We start from the raw sequence: 20930 nt of genomic DNA, 5'->3' as shown, positions 1-20930 counted from the left end.
ACAAATACAATTCCCACACACTTTTAAATCTCTGGCTTTTCCAGTCAACTGGTTCACCCACAATGTAAACTACGCGGAGATGGGGGAACCCCTGGTGCCGTTTGACCCTAAACACACTTTCACTTTCTCACCCCGGACACACTTAGACAACTACCAACTCCACAAACCCTTGTAGCATTCCAGACTTTTGCTAAAGATGTATTCACGAAAAGAAAAACGCTTTACCTGGCAGCGAATATCAATAACCAAGAAGACACCAATCACTGAAGAAGTAGCCGGAGCAGATAATTGTTATGGCCCTCTTACCACACTAAACAATTTTTTATTTTTTTTTGTCGCGCTCTGCCATGAACTGGGGCTCCCCAGTTCTGGACAGCCACATTTTTTTTCTCTCGCACTACACCCTGGCACGGGGCCCTGTGGGCTGAGAGGTACCCTCCTCTCTCATCCTATCCCCCTTTTCTTCTTCATCCAGTAAGTAATTCCTCCCTCGGGGGGGGGGGAGTGCGCGCTAGTAGCAAGTGAGGCCTTGCCTTCCTGCGGCTAGGGACGAGTACCTGGAAGCGGCTGTCCTGGTGATTGCGGCTTCTAGGTAGCCAAAAACACATTACACACAAGCTCACTAACAATGTTTTCTATCCTATCAGTTTCTCCCTAGTGGGGATGAAAAAACTTTTTTATTTTTTTTTTCTCTTCTACTTTTTTTTTTTTTTTTTAAATTCCTCACTACACACATATGGTCTAACCTTAACAGAGTCTGTAAAAATGAACAGTGCAACGAGGCAGAAATGGACTTTGTTCTAGGAGATTGTTGTTTGTTTGTTATTTGGAGCATTAGCAACTAAGGCCATATTGCTCCGGGGATATGCGGTGGTCATTCCCTGACCTTTCCGCATCCTCCGTATTTGGTGGTCACAGGCTCGAATCCCGATCTAATCAAGAAGTGTGTGCTACGCACTGCTGCTCCTGCCCACGGAGGCGCCTCGTTCTAGGAGCCGCCCTTAATAAAACATACAATATATTGTATTGAAATTTGATGGCGTATTGCAAAAAATATCACCTAGAGAAAACGGTTGATAATCCATGTAATTATCTTCAGGGCCTATTCTTCAATTCAAGCTTTATTAAACCTGAAGGAATCTATTTAGAAAAGATTATCAGCAAGACAAAAACATATCACTGTGTGAGATAATATTGGATTTTAATCCAAAGTCGATTAGATGACATGCTTATTATGCCACTGTCAAAATTCCTACAGCACAACTTATTTTTTTAGTGGAAACATATTCCATCTTGTAACAATCGCATCGTCTTGGTTCAACGATAGTATCTTAGATTCATTCAGTTTCAGAACTATTTCAGTGATCAGAAGCGACAGATACTAAAACAGGAGTTAAAAGATTTTGGGGCAGTTTGAAAACTTGCAATCATTTCAAGTCTGTGGATATCATTTTCAACTTAATAAGAAGACAGATTAAACTTACAGTAATTAAGGAACCATCTACTTTCTACATCGATAAAAAGTTAGGCGTATTTGACAGCTTGATCTGTGGAAGAGTTTCATACAAAACATATTTGTGCTGTGGAAAGTATTCCTCTCCGAACAAACATGATGATACTTTGTCTTCATTTTTGGCAAATACAGACACGAAGAACTGGACATTCTTGCTAAACTCTTTCCTGCCAGTAGTTATAGTTTAAAACTGCAAATCGATAATCTGAATAATATATTTAAGTAAAATAAAAAGTTACCTATCCTGCAGGAAAATTACTAGAAAAAATTATCAACGCTTTTTTTTTTTTTAAGTGTTTTCAAGTATAAATCGGATGCTGCTTCAAAATTTTATTTTTTGATTTCAGAAAGAGGTGCTTCCACAAAACATGCAAATAACCTCGTGTAATATGCAGAAATCACATACACAAAATGGTAAAAAGGAACCAACTCCAAATTTTTAGGGTAATCAAACTTAACTATTTGGCCAAGATATCAAAATTGCCATTCAGAGAAAACTGTGTTGTTAAACTTTCTTTAGCTCTATCAGGAAATCCACGATAGCTTTTATAATTCTTTTTTTTTTTTTTTTGAAATATGTGAAAGTAGATACCAAATGGGCATAACATACGCAGAAAGATCATAGTGAAGAGTTTGATACAGACATTTAAAAGTTACTCTTGACCCAGGTCCAGTTTTATAGAGTCCTTGAGATTCGCTTGAGACCAAAAAACATTTCAACGTTTTGATCGAAGAGATGCATTTTTTTTATTTCCAGAAGAAATTCTCCACAAGGGTCCTTTCTTGTGTATATCATTCAAAATTAGGCGTGGCAATAGCCAATACTGAAGATTTCATGCCATACAAAACATCCCGCACAAGCCGGAATAAATTTTGATAATAAAATCCGATTTTTTCTAACTCATTGTTTATTATTCTGAAAAGTTTTCCTTAGCATGAACTCTTCTGTACAATCATTGGTTTGCTAATAAGCAGAATTTACCTTTACAACATTTTAAAACACTGGTAAAAAGAAAATTTTATTTAAAATTTTCTTTTTACCGCTAACTTCTAAGCTGATGATCGAAATTGGTCTAAAAGACAATGGAAAGAAAGTTATTTTTGACAGATAATTCTACGCATTAGGTACTGTTTATGCCATTATCTGTTGTCATAAATAGTGCCTAATGCATAGTGCGATTGTATTTTGTAGTGCGATATTTCTGGAAGCTTCTAAAAACATTTTTTCATTTATGTCAGGCAAAGATGCGTGAAAATCAGAACTGTGAATATTAGCATAGCAGCCACCCTAATATTAGAGATTAAAAAAAAAAATAAATCGGTCAACTACTGAGTGCCGGGCACTCAGGATGAAGGGTCCGTAGTCACGAATGGTCGTTAGTGCTTTATGGTAACTGAAAAAGAAGTTTCTAGTACCCTGGCTTGGCCTAAAACTGAGGAATTAACGAAAACGTTGTCCGTTTGAGTCTTTCCAGTTGTGAAAGACAAGGGTGGGAGAAGCGACTGGTAGGTTAGGGCCGTGCAAGATTCCGCACAGGCGCTTCCTTACCACCGCCGCCTCACAACACAGGCTCTCTGAGTACCTCCTTGCCGGGACAACTCCAGCTTTGAAAAATTGTATGACCTTTATAGAATTATTAAATAACTACTTAGCAACCTTTTTGTCACCAGAGGAGAGTTACTTAGTACAAAGAAGTGCGCCATCGAAGTGCAAAAGCCACTCAAACCGAAATTCTGACATGGGATCACAGAGACGTGAGCTGCCGTCCGTTTCGTATGTAATAACTCGACTCCTATTCATCAAATTTTATTTGGACTTGTAGAGATTTTGTCAAGCCTCATCAAATACCACGAAAATTGAGATGTTCGGGATTTACTCTAGAAGGAAAAGCCAAATAGATACCAAATTTTTAGAGTAAGTTCTGTTACTCCCTGGGAAGGTTTTAGCTTCAATTCCGAGTCCATACTGTTTCATTCCGTAACTGGAGTTTTTACAAAATTCAGGATGCCCTGCAGCAAAATAAGAATAAAAATAACTTATTTTCGTCACATTGTTCAATTCAGTTTTGTCTTAGACTCTGAAATTTGAACGTATTAGTGATTCCGCCGTCCTGGTAGACCGATGTCTACCAGGATGGTGGAATCACTAATACGTTCAAATACAGGGTTATCCCATTAAAATGGTACCCAATTTGCAATAAAACAATTTTATTAAAAACGAATGAAGAATTTAAAACTATTACAAAAATATGTTGAAAGTACAGTATACACTTTTCTCATATAAGGACATACATTTACCGTTTCTGTGTGTGTGTGTACAGACTGTCTAGGTAGAGAGTAATAGTTTTTGACCCCTAATATACTTTGATAAACAGAGATATTTATATTAAAAACTGTCTTATTTGTATGCCGAATTTAATGTCATTGGTATTTCTCTAGTGTTGAATTATGGCGGCAAAAGTATGTACCAATAGTGTGATATACACGAGCCTGTAGTATTCGTATGCAGTTTTTTTTCTCCCAGTTTGCTATGGCTATCAAAAGGAATAGACTCACTCTACTGTGTTTACGGATATTATATATAGATCAGAAGGAAGTGAAGCATAACGTCACAGGTGGCACCAAGTTTTGCAGTGTCTCAACAGCATCTCATTTCTGCTGTTGTATTTACAAGTCAACATTAGAAGGGTGGTTTTATGATAGTCTTACGTGTATGCCTTTTACTATGCCTAGAATATAGAGGGAATCCACAATGTTTTTTTTGTTATATAGAAGAGTTTACTAAGTTTTTGATGGTTAAAAGTTTTATGCATGCGTTACATTTTAGGAGCATTGACAATTAGTAAGAATTCATGATTTTTAACAACAAAGAGAAAAAGAAAAGCAATGGCACCCGAATCGAGAATATTTCATTTCTGCGCATCCGCCATATTGTCCATTTTTTTCTGCAATCAGCGCTCGGCAACAAACAATATTCAGCTTCATATACGGTATGTCGATAGCCTGTAATATGTGTGAAAAAATAATTGCCAGATTTCTATTGGACCAATTTTAATGAAATTTGGGATATCTCGAAAAATCTTTCTGAAAGGTTCAAATATAAGATTTCATGAAAATAAATTTACCGAGAGTCTGCCAGTTATTTCGTTGTCCGTCTCATGCGGAGGGCTAGACAACGAAACTGCCGGATGTCTTGGTCAAAATGTGGGTTTGAACCTTAGATCATCCCATTACCTTATGATATTCCGATGTGGGGTTCCTTCAGAGATTGATTTTCAATTGTTTTAATTACCATTTGAAAGCATTCACTTCATGACGACAATCAATTGCCGGATGCTGGGAAAACCTGAGTAGACACGCAGGATAAAGAGTTCTTGAAGATATAAAAAAAATTGGTATAACATACACTGAGAAGAACAGGGAGCACGTTGAAAATTAATAAAAAAACATTTTATGCAACTTGTTCATTGTTTTTATAGCAAAATTGCTATCACTTTGAATTCATCCTAGTAATCTAAAAATTATTCAAAAGGGTTCGTCAAAACGATTTACAAATTACTATTCTTCTAGGTAGTCAAAGTATTCTATATGCTCCACAAAAGGTAGGGCGCTTCAGCTAATAATAAAGACACAAGGTGCCGGATATCTGTCAATCAGTCCGAGAAGGTACCACGGAGAACTTTTTCTCCATGATGCATGCAGTGTTAGTATGTTGTATTTCGTGGTCGAAATAAAAAAAAATGTAGGCAAACCTGTGATACTTCGCAGCTGGTGGTACAAAATGCACTGTTCTGTTAGTCTGGACCCAGGTACGCAGATGCATTGAGTAAGCAGGAAAGCAACTGAAATTCTGATAACCACAAAGTATGGAGAATGTGTTTTATTCGGTATTCAGTTGGTACAGAATAGGATAAGGAAGACTATTCGAATACTCGTTTTTGTTTTTTTCACAAACACACAAGAACAACGTATTTCTCAGTATTTAGTCTCTCTTAAGACAGCTGTGATACATATAAAAGGAAGGGTTGTTCTCACTGACTAATTACCAAATGAAGAATTATTTATTTCTGTATTATCCTATAAATTCTAAATTTTTTTCACTTATCTCTGAAAAAGGAGGCGGGGATATGAGCATATATTGTAGGTGCGTCCCACAGCATTATAGGATATTTTACATTAAAATGCATTTAATAGCTATCGAATAAGCTGATAATGGAATCAGAGGGTTGCAACAATTGCCGGGATTTTTTTTCCCCTTATTTCATATAGGTCAGAAAAAAGGATTACATGTTGAAGTGTGATTTCTCTAATTTTTTTTTATTTAGTTCATTTATTTATCAAGATAGATTAACCGAGATCTACCTTAAGAACAGGGAAATTCTCTGATATACCCTATTTACTTAAAATAATTTCGAAGGATTTAGAATCCTCAAATTTAAATATTTTAAAAAAATGTTTATGAAAGGGTGTTCCGTTCATTTCTTGACAGAGCGAAATATGCCGGGATAGTGAGAGGGTCAGTGTGAAAATCGCCCCATTGAGAAGATAAAGTCCAAATGTACAATCTTCAGAATTTGAAATTTAATCAGGCAGATAACGCTTGGTTTTCACCTTTAAAATGTAATCCTTGGATGTTAGCTATTTTCTTTCAAATCACTTTCTTAGCTTTTATAATTAACGTCATTAATTTATATTATCTTTTTAAAAATTTATTAAAACTATTAGGGCACAGAATATGTGTATCCATGACCACCAATAAACTAAAATTTTTAGGCTCCGTTTCGAGTTTTGTGGGACTGTTCTTCGGTCCAATAGCGGTTAATTTAAGAAAAATTAAACATGCTTCTGTAATTATAAACGAGCATTATTTACATAACACGCATTGGGCATCATATTTATTGTTAATTTTATTTTTTTAAATTAAAATTAACAATAAATATGATGCCCAATGCGTTGTTAATTTTTTTGAACAGTTAGGTAGGCAATTATCTGTTATTGCCTACCTAACTGTTCTTTCAGCAGTACTCTACGTGTGCGCGACTTGCATTATTGTAAAAAAGAAATAAAAAAAAAAGTCCCACATTCATATTTATTTATTTAATGTAGCAATTGCATTAAAAGATGAGCCAAACTCAGTAACGTTGTATTTTACGCCCGTAAAGGTGGCTTTGCCGTTGACACAGATGTAACGCAGTGAAATCACACGGTTTACTTAATTGCAGGATTAATTTCCAACCCAAAAATTGAAGAGTATTTTTTAATTCTTAGACAATTAATTTCGTTGCCATTCTTAATTTACTTGAAGATATTTATAGAAGTCTTCGTCTTCCATATCAGTAACTGTTGTTTTCTAGCGTACATTTCATGCCGAAAATAATAGCAAGCTGATGACTACGATTATTTAAGTAGCACAACTGTCTCTTCTACTTACAAGTTAATGCAGAAGGAATGAATAATGATTACACGAAATATTTCAGTAAATTGTGCTAGGAAGCATTCATATACTACATTATTAAATGTGTACTTATTAGCATAACATGATTCTATACACACTTATGAGGTGATGGAAGAATTACATTTACCAATAGATTTTGCCCTTTCCGGAGAACGTGCGCTGTAAAATTAGGTTAGAAAGCCCATTTTCATTTAATCCTCCGGAAGAATGATTGGTGCATTGTGACAGGCTTCTATCTGTCTATTAAACGGAATTCTGGCAATTTTCCAAAGAGCAGTTGGTGCACTCTTCTAAAAGGCTGACGTTTGTTTTCAGGACGTTTAAAGGTTAAATGTTTAAAGAAAGTCGCTGTAGCTTTCCTTTTAACATGTAAAAAAGCTTTTCCTCTCAGGACCATTTTATAAGAAGTTGAATATAGGGAATATCAAGCCGTTAAGTAACTTCCGAATTTGGATGAAAATAGAAGCATGTTAATGCTCATATTTTGTTATCTCGACATGAAATTCTTTCTTCGTGTTCCATAATAAGAAAAGATACCTTGAAGAAAGTTTCACTTCATATTAAAGAATTCCTGTGGTCAGAGATATAAGAAAGTCTAGTTTTAGTTCAAACTTGGAACGGAATTTAAAAGTAGGAACTTTCTTGGGCAAAGAGGAAAGCAATATTCTTCTATTTTTCGTACAATCTGTTGAACAAAAAAGAGTAGTCAGCGGTGTCGAATTTGGGTTGACCAGAGAGTTACACCACAGGCAGAAAGATATGCGCAACATTGAAAATTCGAACTTTTTTGGTTGAGAAACAGGAAATTCAAGTGAAGGGGTGGGAAGAACCATCAAACCCCTGCGAGAGACCGACTAACTCTGCTACACTAAGAGGAAGCACATAAGTTTAACATAAATGGAAGGTTACAATCAGCACGTCACCGTTGAAGTATTTTTTATTAGAACAATTCGTTGAGAGTTTTACGACGATTGCCTTTAGTTCTATATATCCAAAAATAATCCCATCAGAAGAACCCTGTTGCTGAGGAATGCTACGAAGTAACAATATTGAACTTTTTTTTTGGAGATTTTAATGGATGAAAATCTTCATTCTGAATGAAATTTCTGGATTAAAAATCTATTACCATTTCCGATCACTAATTTCAGAGAATTACGTGTAGAAAACAGCTGATAAATAGAATAATTATTTTAATAACTTTCCGCTCTTTAATTCTGAAAAATAATTACTACACACTGAGTATAAAGATCTGGAGGATCCCATAAGTAGCAGGATTTTTTACGATAATCATGGGATTGTCTTTAAGCTTCTTCTCCTCCTCTTCCTCCTAATCCAAGAATTTTTTTTGCTCTCTACTCTATCGGTTGAGAAGTAAAAAAAGTGAAGGCTTTATTTTTTGAATTCCTCCTTGTATTTAAGTTCGGAGAACCAAGAACATTGCAGGAGAAGTAGCCGGCAACTAAGTTTCTATGCACACTTATCGGAATAAAAGTTGTGGTGTAGAGCTGATAAGTAGTAAAGAGTCATCCCTAATATTAAGAAGAAAGCTTGATCAGAGTTCAGTTTTCTGCAATAAAGACTTATTTTATGCACAGTAGGCTAAACAAGACCATGACCCCCTCACTAGAAGGGTTGTATGCCGTTCTTAATTTGAAACAACTGATCAGAAGGAAGGCAGCGGGTCATTCCGAACCAGTTACTCGCATTAAATGATAATCGCACCTACAAAAGAATCCACTCTTTGCATTCTGATTAAGGAACTGGCCACTTTGATGTTCATATTTTTTTTTCTTTTTTGCTACCATGCAAAGTTTCAGCACAAATTTGCAAAGCACGCTTTACAAATTTGTGCATAATCCTCCATGGAAATTTTATTCCACAAAAATTTTCGCGAAAGGTGGACGCTATGGAGCTCTGTGATATATCAGTCGAAAGCGATTTCTTACAAATTGCAGATATTATTGTAGTAGAGGTCGGTTGCTTGTTTAGAATAATAAAACACACGAAGCATCCGCAGAGCGCGTCATTAAAATTTGAGGAATGAGAAGCGAGAGTCACTGGTATAAAAGACCACGCGTTCATAAGGAGAAATTAATGAAGACAGACCTGTTTTATGGTATTATAAAGTCAGCTGTGCAATTAATGATCTAAAACAGACAATGATGAATAGTTCGCAAAGTTACATAACCTCCCTTCATAGCGCAGTTTTACTAAGAGGTTTTTATATAAATGCCATAGCTACAATTAATAAGTTTGTGCGAGCTACAAGTTCGAGATTAAGCCACGTTTATGGTTGAGCTGTTTAGAATAAGCGATGGAGTGTCAGTAACGTAACATCTTGAAATTGCCATTTTCTATTCTTGTCTAGTTTTGTGGAATAACGATGCTGAGTTTTTGAAAGAGATGGGGAACTATGCCACTCTCGTCGTAGACCAGAGGCGGCATAGTTCCTTCCTTTTGGGCTCTGAAAAAAGCTTGGTCTTGTTAGTCGCGAAGGCCATTTTCGTATTCATACATTTGCAAAAACCTCATTATAAAACTAGAGCTACGGATCTAAGGTACTGGTAGAAGTTTTAAAGGGTTTTCGAGGAAACCTTGGGTTAGCAAAATGGTTCCGCAGTCGAAAACGTTTGAAGAGCACAATAAGAGGATTGTTCGAAAAACTTGGTGGTCATGTGATTCTTTAAGTAATCCTTTCCGCCTGCCAATGAATATACTAAGCCGACTATACAATAAAACATGCAATTCATGGGCAGAATGCAAAGATGCCTCAATTCCTTTGGCTAAACAAAACAAACTCAACAAAAACTCTTGTGCGTCTACACACAGCTCTAAACTAATAAAAATATTTCCAATATTTTAAAAATTGTGGTGTAATAAACAGTTTGTTCCCAGTTAACTTTATTCATACATTTAAATGTTTAGCTTTCATAACATTTCGGCATGATCATTATGGGAGCCATATCACACAGAAAAGACGAGATAATTATTATAAACCTACACAGCAGTAGCAAAGTGAAAGACCGCAGAACAGAATGGCATAGAAATAAATCATGTTAAAAATGTCGTTCAATTTTGCTTAAGAACTGCGTAAAATAACAGTTAGTTCCGCTTAAAAGTAAGAATATGGTGGGAGTTTTTTTTTTCGAAATTGTTTTCCCTGGATTAGTTTTGTGGGGGTAGATCCAGTTTCCGCAACGACACTGTCATATAATTCTGATTATTGCAACCTACACACCAGGCGGAGTACTTCAGCTAGAAAATAAGATTTTCATACGTTTTCCGGGATTTCACTAATCATAAAACAGCAATTGTGTTCAGCCACGTATGGGAGGCTCTCAGTTTTTGAAACGCAAAAAGGTTGGATATGTGAAACTGCTTTTTTTACACATGAAGGTTATTTCTCTCTTGGACTCGAGCCTGTTCACGTTTAGGAAATTTTCCGAAATAATGGACAAATTCAGCTGGATTTCGACACTTCTGGTGGTGCCAGAATCCTTTCAAAGAAGTCGGATTCATTTTATTTATGCAATTAGAAATACTTTCGTCAAAACGAATGGAAAAAATCATTCCATGGTTAGCACGGACTGATTTGTTCCTATAACGTGATGATTGATCAAAATTGGTTGTGCTGAACAGTTTATAATGGGTCCAGATCTTTAAAACGTGGAGCGGTATGAACATGGTTGGGGAGAGTATTATTTTAATAAAATGGGGATACTTATTGGGAAGGGATTGTTTCGTATAGCCGCAGAGAAAGCTTCGTGGCATTACTTTTATATGAAGATTATTATTATAAGCTATACCATGATCACTACGCAACAATTCACCTTATTTGAATATAATACTGCAATATGTAATATACAGAAACAGTAAAGCGGCATTCTTGACCCTCTTATGTTTCAATAAGAAACATAAGAGGGTCAAGTTCATCTATTTAAGTTTATGTTAATTCCCTTCCTCTCTTTTGTATTTTTATGCACACGTGTTGTTTATCGTACGGTATGCAACTTAAGCGGTTTAAAAAGAAGAGAAAAAAAAAGCCTAAACTACATCCTTTTCCGGATTGACGAAATTCTAAAGATGTTATTCCGAAGTAATGTAGTAAAATTAAGTAACTTTTTGTTTTGCGAGACGTTACCTTGTGCTTCAGTTTTAGAATTAAGTTGGTAAAAATGTCAAAGAACTAACTATACATCCGTATTAGTGCTTTGACTACTTTTGAGCTGACCGAAAGACTAGAGAAAACAGGGATGAAGTTTCCAAATAAACCACTTGAATGAGAGTGCTAAAACTGCCAAATAACCAGCTCTGAACTTCCTCTAACATTAATTGTAAAGAGCTAAAGGATTAACAGTAAATAACACATTACCGAATGCTTCTGATATCCGTCGCTTCTCCCGAAACTGATCTCCACCCTTTACTAAACTCCGTGGTGTTTTACTTCTTCCGAGCACAGGTGCACGCGAACGAAGAACAGAACAATGATGATGAGTGACAAAAGGTTTATCATGACGTCACAGTCAGGGGACGCCTGCGTCTTAACGTTCTTTATCGAAGTACAGCGGAAGCTAGACGACTTAAAATTGAGAGAGAGGAAAAAAAGAAAACTTGGTTCTGTAGATTCTAATTTATAATTGTTTGTAATTAATAAACCAAAATAACCACGAAAAAGAAAAGAACTGAGAGACAGAAATCAGTGCTTCGAACTTAAATCATTATTTAATTTTACAATCGAGCATTATCTGACATTTGTATGTTGAAATTTGGATCAAACAGTGGACAAAATTCTGTGGGGAATCACTGTGTACAGATTGGAAAGTACATTTTTTGCATCAAGTACATCATCACCAGCAGAAATGGCGACTAAGAAAGTTGCTTAAGTTTCAAATGCAGTTTGGATTGATCTGACCCAGCAACTTCACTGAGGATACAATATAGTGTAATAATACAGTATTCACTTCCCAACAAAAGGTTTATTATGACTTCACAGTTAGCCTGCATCTTCACGTTCGGAGTACAGCGGTATCTGGAAGAATTTGAGTGAGTGAGACTCGATTCTCAGGAAGGATTTCCTGAAAGGGCCGCCGTAGTCTAGTGGTCAGGCGCGCGGGTGCATAAGTACACGTGCCTTGAGTGACCGGGGTTCAAGCCCGTGACTGCTGAATACGGTACTGTTTTTTGTATTCTGCGTATCTTGTAAACTCCTCTGACCGTTCGGTTGTCCCGGAGTATAAACAGAAAATTATTTATTTATTTTTTATTTTTTTCAAATTAGTGCAGAATTTGACCAATGCCATTCAAATAGTCAATAGACTTGTTCATCAAAAACGTATTAAATTCACCGTCACAGTATGCCGTGTGGGAAAATGGTTCAAATTATACAACTTAAATGTTTTTCTGCGTTCACTTTTGCAGCGGACGCTGTTATCTCTCAAGTAATGAATGCTCGGACTTGTGCTTTTTTAGAATCGACTACAAATTAATATCGATTATAATCGGGCAACATCACCTATTAGGAGAATCCGATGCTCTGCTATTAAAAGAGATATTAGTTTATTTAGTCAACTGCGGGGTCATTTTTAATCGTTCTAAAAGAGAAAGTCCGAGCACTATCGCCGTAACTGGAGAGACCATGGCGTCCACTGAAGGTTGACTACAAAAGCCAAAGCAGACAAGCATTATATTTAAGTTATTTCAAATATTGCAATAACCCGTTTGAAAGTCTCTTTTACTAATTATAGTATCAAATCATAAACATAAAACTTGAGCCGGCCTATCCGATTAGGCCGGTTTAAAGTGGTTTTTGGAGAGAATCAAATATTTTCTTTTTGGTGATCCCAAACATGAATCGTTAATGGAATAATACTCACTGTACAATACCTTAATGCCGTCGGTGGATTAAGAATTTAGAAGAAACTTGATGATACTGGACTTGCATTTTTATGGTTAGTAATTATCTGGCAATGATTTCAGCGAATTTGGAAAAAATAAGATATTCGTTTAATCTGTGCTATTATTAACAGTTTTTATTGATTAAACATTCTTGTACAGAAATTACCTAGGGGTGCACTTACATCCATCAATACTTAAAAATAATTCCATAAAAACAGTTATTTACATTATTAATTGAATTACAAGTAAACCTGTTGTACAGTATTTCAGTCTTTTAAGACCCTCTTTAAGCGCCTTAACCAATGTTCTATACGAGTTATACAAGAGTTTATAGGACCTTATATTATTTTGTTGCGGCGACTCTTCGTTCTTGATTCTTCAATAAGTTTGGAGTACATTTCAGCTGAATAAGACTCCTGTAGGGCTTGTCTTGGCAGTACTCATTCGGGTCGATTTTGAGGTCTAAAAAACTCCAGGGTGTTATCATCAGGGAACAGCCGCCTTAATCCCTGTATTATGGAGAGTACTACCCAAGATATGGGAATAGTTAAGCCTGTCCTTTAGGACGTGGTCTGACCAGGTTGTTAATTTGGGGGCATCTAAACTTCTAGTCAGAAGTTAAGCAAGAGTGCAGATTTTACACGTATGGTGATCAGTTGAATCCACGGGACTACATACAAATTTGCATATAACATGGCTTTTTATATCGTAAAGGGCTTCTGGACAATCTTATTCATCCATCGGCACATCCAGTACTCCAGGCTGAGAAACTTCCTTATACAGGTATTTGGGGCAGAGGACCAAATTGTCGAAGCATATGGGGAAACAGGGGCGACACATTTTCAGATGTAATGGGTCATTAGTTGCTGGTTACGAATCCCTGTTATCTCTTGTTTTACATCCCATATGACAGCGAGTTTTTTTTCCTGGTGTTTTGAAAGTGCGGTTGAAAGGTGAGGCCCTCGTTTCACGACACTACGCGGTCAGATATGGGCCGAGTTTCTTTATCTGTGTTCCATTAATAAATAAATCTATTCGATTCTTTATCTCCTTGTTAGTTATGGTTAAAGCTTATTTTGTTAAGTTTATGGCAAAAATCTGACAAGTCAGCACGTGTTATATGTAAGTTTAATAGTTTGAGAAGTTCATATTTTGTCTGGCAACAAATACAATACTAGACAAAAGCCCTTATAAATTAAAGTCGGTAAATTCGCATTTTTTTTTCTTATTTACAAACACAAGAATTAAAATTCGGATAGTTGCGATTATCTTACATGCAGCTCAAAGATATAAAAGCGGCAGAAATGAAGATTTTAACGTGCTTCAGCTAGTAGGATGGCCAAATTTTACATTCTAATGATCAAAGTGGTGTCAACTCAAGTGAACAAAAAGTAAAAAACTGGAAGAGTAAATAATTTCTCTTTTCTATTTGAGCCTTTGGTGACTGCAATGGTGTTCTCTTATTGAATTCATAAGAGATTTGATAACACTGGTCCGTACTGTTCGTTTTTATTATTCAAGCTTGTGTGCATGACTTCTGTGATTCAGTTTCCCATTTTCACCAATGGCATCAGAGTAATTTTTGTTGCCAGTGTACTGTTAACTCTAGTTCATGAAATTAATGAAGGGGTTTGTGGAACACGCACCGTCTAACTAAAAGCAGATTCACTTAAAGGAAACCTATCATTCAGAGAACAGTTTATTTGAGAAAGTGTCTGTTCGCACGAAAAAATTTATCAATTTCAGTATTTCGACTAACAGAGTTGCTAACGCCAACATTTTATTATCTTTATAAAATGTTTGACAAGAAACACGTAAAAACAAATTACAATGTCTTGGACGTTTTTAAAAAACCATTAGATTAAAAGAGTTTATATTTCGATGAAAACAAATCCCCTCAAAAACTAAAAATGTAACCTTTTCACTAGAATCTGGATAAAATAAATTGCGAACATTTATTTTGAGAATTTGTGATTAGAAACAAATGCAAGCATGGAAACAGCTTCATTAAACATTTCCAGGCGCACTAAAAAATAAATAAAATAACGTGTTCGGTTAGAACGCCATAACCATAAGAAAGGAAGTTATAATGCTAACAAAATAAAATTTAAAGAAAGGAATCTTCGATTTTCTTTTCTACTTAAAGTCATTCTATGAATTAAGAACAATGAAGTGATGTAATTTAATTATAAATGGAAACAAAATAAATTAGGGACCAAAGCCCATATCAAAGTTGAAGTAGAAATAACTGAAACGGTTTCAAGTGCTATGAAATTAATAGCGTCATGTATAAAAAAGTTAAAACAAACACCCATTGGAGATTTTAAGTAAGAACACTGGGCAATGTGTGTGTTCAAAGATCAGATTAGATTAAAAATAAATTGTAACGCAGCTTCTAGTAATCATTTTAAATCTCCTTGATAGTCTTCAGAATAATTTTGAATGACATGAGTTCCTTGATAGAATTAAATTACACTATCTTCAGCACTCCTCACGACAGAGACATAACTTTGTATGTTATATTGTTTTATATTGTACATTTCTGTAATAGTTTCAATAACTAATGTGCTATTTTGTTGTTGGACAACAAAGATGTTTTAAGGCCGAGGTATTAGTGTACGGGGTATCGATATATTGCAAATTGCCTGTTGATGGATGAAAAATTCGAGTTTTCGGGAGGAAAAGAAGGTTACCAAGATTACCCAAAACTGATATTAACTAGTCTACCTAAAACAGGCAGTGACAAGCAATTGGATCAGCTTGTACGATCCACTAAGGCTCTAATGGGACACCTTCATCTGAATAAGTGACCTTTATACGTTTTTCTAAATGAAATGTCTTTGCAGATGATAGTGACAATCATTTATTCATATATAGAAGACATTAGCATTAGTAGAGGTACATGATGCAAGAAAGTGAGCTTATGCAGCATCAGTAAAAAAAAAAAAAAAAAAAAAAAAAAAACCCTCTCCCATCTCACTCCTTCGTTCGTTCCAAATATCTGTTCAGCCCAGTAAAATTTATTTAGGCTATCAACTTTCACAACAAAGGATGGAAGTCTGTTCCACCAACCAACTACCCGCTGGCTAAAGGCAAATTTCCTCATATCTATCCGACATCCGTCCTTCCTCAATTTGAATTTATGCCCTCTCAGGTGATTATTCTGAGCAAGAGGAAGAATCCCATCGGCATTGAGCATGCTCAAGCCATTCAAAGCCTTATACACCTCTATCAGATCACCTCGCCGATGCCTAGTCTCCAGACTCTGCAATTTGCAAAATTTAAGCCTTTCTTCGTAAGAGCAACCCTTTGTTCCATTCACTAATCTTGTTGCCCTTCTTTGTACTCGTTCGAACAGCTCTACATCCTTCTTAAAATAAGGCCTCCAGACCTGTATACAGTACTCAAGGTGGGCCTGACTATTGCCTTATACAAGGGGATAATCACCTCCTTATCCCTGCTAGAAAAATTTCTGTATATTATTGACAAGACACCATGAGCTACTCTTGCAGACCGTCTGCACTGCTCAGAAAACTTCATATCTGCCTGCACAATAACCCCCAGCTCCTTTTCGTTCTCTACCACTGTCAGTGTAGTACCACAGAGTTGATACGTTACTCTGGGGTTACTGCTTCCCATATGTAGTACTTTACATTTGTCAATGTAAAACTTCATTTGCCACCTCTCAGCCCATCTGCTCAACTTTTCTAGATCCATCCTGTTGCAGCACCTTACTGTCATTAGTGTCCTTAAAAATCCTGCCGACCTTCGTATCGTCTGCAAACTTGGACATTGAGGCTTGATATACCATCATCAATATCATTTATGAATACATTACAGTGAACCTCATAAATAGAGCAAAAATAGTAACCCTAATAACTTTCACAATAAAGCATACAAAGCAGATTTCACCTTAAACACTACAAAAGCAAAACGAATTTTGTTGGTGACATCGAATCGCTTACAAAAAATAAATGAATGCCCTCAAGAGAAGTTACTAATAAGAAAATTAACGAATAAAATCCGATTAGTTCGTTGTTTCACATTTAAAAGAAGAAAAACAAATGCATCTATCTACGGGGATATATAAGAGGGCTTGGCACGGACCATGCAATATTATCTAGGGGAGTTTCATTTTTCAATTACGCACAACACAGTTTCAAGATTATGTAAATCAAAGAATATACATAATTTATATATACATAAAATTAGATGCTCTGTACGTATCATTAAACAAGTGTGTGTGTGTTCGTTCGTTCTTTAATTAGGGTAGCTCTCAGGCATAAGTCTAATTCCACCTTGAAAACTTGTGAAATGTGTAGTCTTTAAAAATCAGGCCTGGAAAAGTATATTGAATTACCTGGGTCTGGTTTTAATGTAGCGCAATTCGCGCATGAAATCCCGCATCCACTGGAAGTAGTGCAATACCAGTGGGTGCCAACAATCCCGCTCCCCGGGTTGCCCATATAGGGAGCCAACAGGAAAGAAAAACAAACTAATAATCAATAGTCTGGATGGGTACAACTACAAATTTCAAAAATCACAGTTCGACTGAATATCTCCTCATTTGCTGTTCCACAAGCACTGGAACCTCAAAACCCAATACAGATATTGCCCAGAAAATATCCAACTGTCCGCCATTTTAAAGTATTTGTGTATTGTATGGCGGTCTCCAGGGTTGTCCGCCATGGAAAAATAGAACCATTAGAGCACCAGACCCAACGTAATGAATCAGGTCCAGTACCCCAGAATCCAGAAGGAAGTATTTACGATCACAGTACAAAAGACAACTAAACAGAGCACCAGACCCAACACCATGAATCAGGTCCAGCACTCCAGCCGCTAGCCTGAGTGAGAATAGAATAGTTGAAGGCAATGTTCTCCGAAATCACAGAACTGACACAAGGAATCGAGTGCAACAAGAAATACAGGGGCAAACCAGTCACCAGGTTTGCCCCTCAAAAGGCTCTGAGAACAGTTCTTGCCAAAACAGTAGCTGAAAACTCCTGAAATGAATTTAAGCAGTCACGATTTGCAATTAGTAAATGGTACTGTATCACACGATAAGCCAGGAATATGTGCCATCAAAGTCGGCCTTTGGTCTTCATACTCCCGACTTAAAAAAAAAAAAAAATTACATGCATCCAGTCTCCTGTTTGCCCATGTACAGAACGAATCTGTCTCCAATCCTCTTTCATATAATTTTTTCGTAAGTGAGTCATGTCCTGTTAACAAAAAGAAAGTATACATAGAAGGCGTAAACCAAGATGCCACGGATTTTGACAATGCATAGTTCACCTGGGGAATATATTTCCTCGTGACAGCTCCACGGCGCCTCCGTAACCAGGTGAGCAGGAGCAGTAGCAGTGCGTAGCACACGCTTCTTGATTAGATCAGTGACCACCAAATATGGAGAATGCGGAAAGGTCAGGGAATGACCACCGCATATCCCCGGAGCAATATGGACTTAGTTGCTAATGCTCCTAAACGCAAAAATAACAACAACAAGACAGCTCCAACATCACCACTTTCCCATCTGGTCTGCCATAAATCCATTACTTTATTCCATATTCGTTGTTGTTTTTCTTCTTTAATATTATTTTCTAAATCGTAGGGGGATGGGATCCAACCTGACTTCTCTTAGTTGTTGTATATCTTGAAGTTCACTGAATATATTTTTGAGTATTAGAGATCCGCCATCGATCTAGTCAATGTGTTCACAATCTCTTTGAATTCTCTTGCCCACATCTCGGGGATTAGTTATCACTAAGAAAATGTTATCATGAACATGGATCTAAAAACGTCCTCTTATCGAGTTAAAAGCATCTTGCAAATTGTATACTCAAATCAGAACAAAATCACTTCGTTTTTCGGCCGACCGGGCTAGCCGAGTGGGTAAAGTACCTGCGCGGCAACCCAAAGGTCGCGGGTTCGATTCCCGCCTCGGGCTTGGATCAAAGTACTGCAAAAACCTTGGGAGGTGCAATATGGCCACAGAAGCCGATGCGCCAACAACTACCAAATCAAAAAAAAAAAAAAAAAAACTTCGTTTTTCGTTTAATTTATTTTTCATTTTAAAGTTAAGTGGTGATATTGGTGATATCTGCAAAGTACAAACTGTCAAAGGAAGCAATGTACATAATCAGCTCATTTATCGGACCTCTCAACTTAGATTTTTTTTACTCATGCGTGTATTTTCACATCTAGTACGCTTAACTGATGTGTTTTAAGACAAAGTTACCCGATCATATTGCTCACGTGGGACGTAGCATCCTTCAGCGGTTGCAGTGCTTGCTAGGATCGCTTGTTCATCGATAAATCACCTATATTAGAATTGAATATTTCTTTTAAGGTAGAAAAGTTCAGTCATTCTATAAAAAAAACAGCTCAGGATTCACCAAGATCCCTTTTGTATGAAAACAGTTTAGGTATGTGTTATTTTTAATAACAGAAAGAAACATTTTCCTAAAAAATGGGACTTCTTGCATTCCCATGCTGTTCAGATGATTCAAATGTGTTAGAACTTTGTAAGACTTAGGTTAAACATCCCTAATGTTCTATCACAGTCCACACACTTTATCATATTTCAAGTAAAGGGCCAAGTCCCAGCTGAAATGATGGGAGAAGACAAGGCAACCAGCCTCTGACACTGTGTGTGAGAATTACGTGGTTGTCTGTTATGGTTTTATGGATTAGGATTTGCACCAAGATAGCTAATGCCATGAGCATCTGAAATGGCATATCTGTAATCGAGTGTTTTGTATTGTAGATTCCTTCTTTTGTGGGATGAAAAACTCAGGTTTCAGGAAGAAAGAAACGTTAATCCCCCTGGAGCAACTAACTCTGCTATGGTGAACAGAAAAAAAATCCCTCCCTTCCGTCTTGATGGGATTGGAACTTACTTTTTTCCAGGGCTGACTAGAAGGACAGCAATCATATTGTGGTTGATGGAGGTTTTACAGCACAAACAGCTAAATGCCATTATGTGCCAAGACAGCGAGACAAGACTTAGAAGAATAGTGGTTAAGTAGAAAAGGCGACAGACGCTTAAGTCAAAGCAAAGGAGCTTAATTTCTGGATCCTCTTGCTGTGTCAGCAGAGAGCCCAGAAATTAAGCAATTTTCTTAGTTTAAGAATGTTTCTTGTAGTAAACTTGAATTTATGATGAGATATAATAAATATAATGATCACCCTAGGGAACGGGTACTCTTCCTACCTTTGTGCGGTACGGTTTCTGGTGAAAGTAAGACAAGTTCTGTCATCAGAGTGATGGCGTGAATGATTATTAGAACACCAGTCGACCATGAAAATCAGTATGCCCAAAAATATCACTTCTTGATCAAACGTCATCCATAAAGTACACTCCCATGTCTTCTAAGAGATAATGAAGCAGTTGAAGATGGGAATTTATCTCACAGCCTCATTCACCATACATAGTAGTTCACAGCAAAAATCTGAGATCATCTTTCTTTCATAAATTACTTCCTTGAAAGTGAATGGAGAAACTAACTTCTTTATTTATTAAGACATGGGTAAGAAGTGCCAGCATTTACGCTCACTGAAGTGCACCGTCCTTTACTGACAGCCTTTGTGATAAATGAAGACACCAAAGGTTGCGACTTGACTAGCGGTTTCACGGTGAGAGACGTGACAGGAAATATATGAAACGTCCCCCTTCACGGTTCATTTTGTATTTCATAAGGAGCGGGAAGGCACTAAAGGAGGCCCGAAGTCACTTGCACCTGCGGTACCTTTGTATAGGAGGTTCAGGTGTCAAGTACTTTATCACATCCATGTGTGGGGCGACTGGTTCAAAATTGAGCGTTAATTCACTTTTAGTTTCATCCCCAATTTTAAAAGTAAACGGAACTTTCAAATTCTACTTTTAATTTCACAATTTATATATGAATAATTAAAATCAGAAATAGCCACTTGCTTAGCGCGTTTCTGTACACCATTTTAGAAACTGCACATTTAGCCTCGCAAGGAGAAAGCTAACCATCTTATACACGAAATTATCAGTAAGCCACACATTGAGAGGCTTTCCATGGCTTATTTGCTATGGGC

General features: G+C 36.7%; 1 protein-coding gene across 5 annotated transcripts in view; it reads right to left on the bottom strand.

The window, feature by feature from the left end:
• Nucleotides 1-20930, bottom strand: part of Tsp74F (Tetraspanin 74F) — a 124848-nt gene that overhangs the window by 66053 nt on the left and 37865 nt on the right. The window contains exon 1 of one of the 5 annotated variants that reach the window (XM_090386339.1): nt 11341-11428. The exons of the other annotated variants lie outside the window; for them this stretch is intronic. The gene's annotated coding sequence lies outside the window, so the exon portion shown is untranslated. Of the gene's footprint in view, nt 1-11340; nt 11429-20930 lie in introns of those variants that run through there. 5 annotated transcript variants of the gene reach the window in all.

Source organism: Mastigoproctus giganteus, chromosome 12, assembly GCF_048544385.1.
Source record: "Mastigoproctus giganteus isolate SK-2022 chromosome 12, ASM4854438v1, whole genome shotgun sequence".
NCBI classification, from domain to species: domain Eukaryota; kingdom Metazoa; phylum Arthropoda; class Arachnida; order Uropygi; family Thelyphonidae; genus Mastigoproctus; species Mastigoproctus giganteus.
Note: the sequence above shows the minus strand (reverse complement) of the source record. Positions and strands in the feature narration are given on the sequence as shown.